This window comes from Leptonotus elevatus, unplaced genomic scaffold (genome assembly GCF_054856555.1).
Source record: "Leptonotus elevatus isolate MCC_2025b unplaced genomic scaffold, RoL_Lele_1.0 HiC_scaffold_173, whole genome shotgun sequence".
Lineage (NCBI taxonomy): Eukaryota > Metazoa > Chordata > Actinopteri > Syngnathiformes > Syngnathidae > Leptonotus > Leptonotus elevatus.
The window spans coordinates 1-5,000 of record NW_028233564.1 but is presented as its reverse complement, the minus strand read 5'-3'; the positions used below and the strand labels follow the sequence as shown (position 1 = coordinate 5,000).

The window sequence follows — 5,000 nt, the reverse complement described above, 5'->3', positions numbered from 1 at the left end:
TGCCGGCCGTTGGAGGAGCTCCAGCGGACCGCGGGGAGCGCGCCCGTCTTCGGGGCTTGTTGCTGGCCGTTGGAGGAGCTCCAGCGGACCGCGGGGAGCGCGCCCGTCTTCGGGGCTTGTTGCTGGCCGTTGGAGGAGCTCCAGCGGACCGGGGGGAGCGCGCCCGTCTTCGGGGCTTGTTGCTGGCCGTTGGAGGAGCTCCAGCGGACCGCGGGGAGCGCGCCCGTCTTCGGGGCTTGTTGCTGGCCGTTGGCGGACCGGGGGGAGCGCGCCCGTCTTCGGGGCTTGTTGCTGGCCGTTGGCGGAGCTCCAGCGGACCGGGGGGAGCGCGCCCGTCTTCGGGGCTTGTTGCTGGCCGTTGGAGGAGCTCCAGCGGACCGCGGGGAGCGCGCCCGTCTTCGGGGCTTGTTGCTGGCCGTTGGAGGAGCTCCAGCGGACCGCGGGGAGCGCGCCCGTCTTCGGGGCTTGTTGCTGGCCGTTGGAGGAGCTCCAGCGGACCGGGGGGGAGCCGGGCGTTCGAGTTGCCCAGGCAGGGGGTTATCCTCCACTAGCAAACCTCCATGAGCAGCGGAGCCCGTCAGCTGCGCCAAAAAGAACCACACGAGGGCGACCTGGGGTTGAAATCCCCCGCCACATAGGAACGAATGCCGGGCGTTCGAGTTGCCCAGGCAGGGGGTTATCCTCCACTAGCAAACCTCCATGAGCAGCGGAGCCCGGTCAGCTGCGCCAAAAAGAACCACACGAGGGCGACCTGGGGTTGAAATCCCCCGCCACATAGGAACGAATGCCGGGCGTTCGAGTTGCCCAGGCAGGGGGTTATCCTCCACTAGCAAACCTCCATGAGCAGCGGAGCCCGGTCAGCTGCGCCAAAAAGAACCACACGAGGGCGACCTGGGGTTGAAATCCCCCGCCACATAGGAACGAATGCCGGGCGTTCGAGTTGCCCAGGCAGGGGGTTATCCTCCACTAGCAAACCTCCATGAGCAGCGGAGCCCGGTCAGCTGCGCCAAAAAGAACCACACGAGGGCGACCTGGGGTTGAAATCCCCCGCCACATAGGAACGAATGCCGGGCAACCAGGGGTCGAAATCCCCCATTGAAATGAATGGCGGGCAACCAGGGGTCGAAGTCCCCCATTGAAATGAATGGCGGGCGACCAGGGGTCGAAATCCCCCATTGAAATGAATGGCGGGCAACCAGGGGTCGAAGTCCCCCATTGAAATGAATGGCGGGCAACCAGGGGTCGAAGTCCCCCATTGAAATGAATGGCGGGCAACCAGGGGTCGAAGTCCCCCATTGAAATGAATGGCGGGCTACCAGGGGTCGAAATCCCCCATTGAAATGAATGGCGGGCGACCAGGGGTCGAAATCCCCCATTGAAATGAATGGCGGGCTACCAGGGGTCCAAGTCCCCCATTGAAATGAATGGCGGGCTACCAGGGGTCGAAATCCCCCATTGAAATGAATGGCGGGCTACCAGGGGTCCAAGTCCCCCATTGAAATGAATGGCGGGCTACCAGGGGTCGAAATCCCCCATTGAAATGAATGGCGGGCGACCAGGGGTCGAAATCCCCCATTGAAATGAATGGCGGGCAACCAGGGGTCGAAGTCCCCCATTGAAATGAATGGCGGGCTACCAGGGGTCGAAATCCCCCATTGAAATGAATGGCGGGCGACCAGGGGTCGAAATCCCCCATTGAAATGAATGGCGGGCTACCAGGGGTCCAAGTCCCCCATTGAAATGAATGGCGGGCGACCAGGGGTCGAAATCCCCCATTGAAATGAATGGCGGGCTACCAGGGGTCCAAGTCCCCCATTGAAATGAATGGCGGGCTACCAGGGGTCGAAGTCCCCCATTGAAATGAATGGCGGGCTACCAGGGGTCGAAATCCCCCATTGAAATGAATGGCGGGCGACCAGGGGTCGAAATCCCCCATTGAAATGAATGGCGGGCAACCAGGGGTCGAAAGTCCCCATTGAAATGAATGGCGGGCGACCAGGGGTCGAAATTCCCCATTGAAATGAATGGCGGGCAACCAGGGGTCGAAATTCCCCATTGAAATGAATGGGCCCATTCATTTTCAATGGCCGGGCTACCAGGGGCGCAGTACCACCTGTCGTCATTAGGGGCGCTGTAGATAGGGGACCGAGTCCCCCCATTCGAGAGGTTTGCACCCAAACCTCAAAATGGTTGGTGTACAATTATAGGAGAGACCTTTTTAAGACGTGGGAGCTCCAGGGCAAATCAAGGGAGGCTCGACCAACCCATATCCGCTTTAGATGCACTTTAGGTCGGACTCCCTTGCCAGATGGTCCCCTCCTCAGCCTGGTTCTCGAATTTTTTCTAAGTCAGCCCAACTTGGAAATTTTTTCAGAGTGCCACTTTCAAGGGAGTTTCGCCCAACCCCTATCCGCCTAAGAGGCACTTCAGGTCGGCCTGACTGGCCACATTTTCCCCCTCCTCATCCTGGTTCTCGAATTTTTTCTAAGTCAGCCAAACTTGGAAATTTTTTCAGAGTGCCACTTTCAAGGGAGTTTCGCCCAACCCCTATCCGCCTAAGAGGCACTTCAGGTCGGCCTGACTGGCCACATTTTCCCCCTCCTCATCCTGGTTCTCGAATTTTTTCTAAGTCAGCCAAACTTGGAAATTTTTTCAGAGTGCCACTTTCAAGGGAGTTTCGCCCAACCCCTATCCGCCTAAGAGGCACTTCGGGTCGGCCTGACTGGCCACATTTTCCCCCTCCTCATCCTGGTTCTCGAATTTTTCTAAGTCAGCCAAACTTGGAAATATTTTCAGAGTGCCACTTCAAGGAGTTTCGCCCAACCCCTATCCGCCTAAGAGGCACTTCGGGTCGGCCTGACTGGCCACATTTCCCCCTCCTCATCCTGGTTCTCGAATTTTTTCTAAGTCAGCCAAACTTGGAAATTTTTTCAGAGTGCCACTTTCAAGGGAGTTTCGCCCAACCCCTATCCGCCTAAGAGGCACTTCGGGTCGGCCTGACTGGCCACATTTTCCCCCTCCTCATCCTGGTTCTCGAATTTTTTCTAAGTCAGCCAAACTTGGAAATTTTTTCAGAGTGCCACTTTCAAGGGAGTTTCGCCCAACCCCTATCCGCCTAAGAGGCACTTCGGGTCGGCCTGACTGGCCACATTTTCCCCTCCTCATCCTGGTTCTCGAATTTTTTCTAAGTCAGCCAAACTTGGAAATTTTTTCAGAGTGCCACTTCCAAGGGAGTTTCGCCCAACCTTATCCGCCTAAGAGGCACTTCAGGTCGGCCTGACTGGCCACATTTTCCCCCTCCTCATCCTGGTTCTCGAATTTTTTCTAAGTCAGCCAAACTTGGAAATTTTTTCAGAGTGCCACTTCCAAGGGAGTTTCGCCCAATCCCTATCCGACTTAGAGGCACTTCGGGTCGGCCTCCCTGGCCAGATTTTCCCCCTCCTCAGCCCCGGTTCTCAAATTTTTTTCCAAGTCGGCCGATCTTCCGGATATTTTCAGAGCGCCGCCCCCGGAGCCTCCGGAGCCTCGGCAGCAGGCCGTCGCCCGCGACACGCCGCACCTTCTCCCACGTACGAACGGCATCCAAGACCCGCCTTCGGAGGGCCCCCGCCGGCCGGCCTCGCGCCGGTGTTCGGGCGGGCGGCTCCTCCGGCTCGCGGGTCGCCTTACAGCGCCCCGGCCACCGCGAACGCCGGCCTTTGACGGCCCGGCGCTCGCACAGCCCCGGCGCGCCCGATTGGAAGCGAGGCCGAGACGCCCCCCGAACCGGCGACGTACGCCCCCCCTCCCTTTAACCGGGGCGGGGGGGTTACGAAGCCATCACCCGGCCGTCCTACGACGGAGCCCGGCGCCCCGCCGGCCCTCCCTCCCCCGCCCGACAGGCGCGAGCCCAGTCTGGGGGAGGTTGGCGCCCGGAGGCGGCGGCGGTGCCTCCGGAAGCACTATGTTTCTCATGCCCTTCAAACAAATGGCGAGGCCGAAGCACCTGGCGCGCCGCGCGGAGGTTCGAGAGGGAGGCCAGTAGGCGTGCGTGCGTGCGTGCCCCAATGCCACCGCGGCGTGGGCCTCTACCGCGATCTCGATCTGCTCGTCCCGATCGTTCTTCCAATAGCGCAACCCCCCCCCCGAAAAGGCACCGTCCGCCCCAGCCGGCCGGCAGGCGGCGGTGGCGGCGCCCGCGACGCGACCCGAACCGCCCGTCGGCGGCGAAGGTCTCGCTCCTCGCGCCGCCCGCCCGCCGCCTGCGGCCGCGCCAGAGGCTACCTGGTTGATCCTGCCAGTAGCATATGCTTGTCTCAAAGATTAAGCCATGCAAGTCTAAGTACACACGGCCCGTACAGTGAAACTGCGAATGGCTCATTAAATCAGTTATGGTTCCTTTGATCGCTCCGCCGTTACTTGGATAACTGTGGCAATTCTAGAGCTAATACATGCAAACGAGCGCCGACCCCCGGGGACGCGCGCATTTATCAGACCCAAAACCCACGCGGGTTCGGCGGGCGGCGGGCCGCGTTCCTCTGTCCCTCCCTCCCACCCGGCCGCTTCGGCGGAAGGAGGAGGGGGGCGGCGGGGAGCCACCCCCGCTCGCCGGCCCGGCCCTCTTGGTGACCCTAGATAACCTCGAGCCGATCGCCGGCCCTCCGCGGCGGCGACGTCTCATTCGAATGTCTGCCCTATCAACTTTCGATGGTACTTTCTGCGCCTACCATGGTGACCACGGGTAACGGGGAATCAGGGTTCGATTCCGGAGAGGGAGCCTGAGAAACGGCTACCACATCCAAGGAAGGCAGCAGGCGCGCAAATTACCCACTCCCGACTCGGGGAGGTAGTGACGAAAAATAACAATACAGGACTCTTTCGAGGCCCTGTAATTGGAATGAGCGCATTCCAAACCCCTGGGCGAGGAACCATTGGAGGGCAAGTCTGGTGCCAGCAGCCGCGGTAATTCCAGCTCCAATAGCGTATCTTAAAGTTGCTGCAGTTAAAAAGCTCGTAGTTGG

At 60.3% G+C, this 5,000-nt stretch overlaps 1 pseudogene; it reads left to right on the top strand.

The window, feature by feature from the left end:
• Positions 1-4,260: 4,260 nt before the first annotated feature.
• LOC147155053 (18S ribosomal RNA) lies at positions 4,261-5,000 on the top strand (annotated as a pseudogene; the record flags this gene model as incomplete).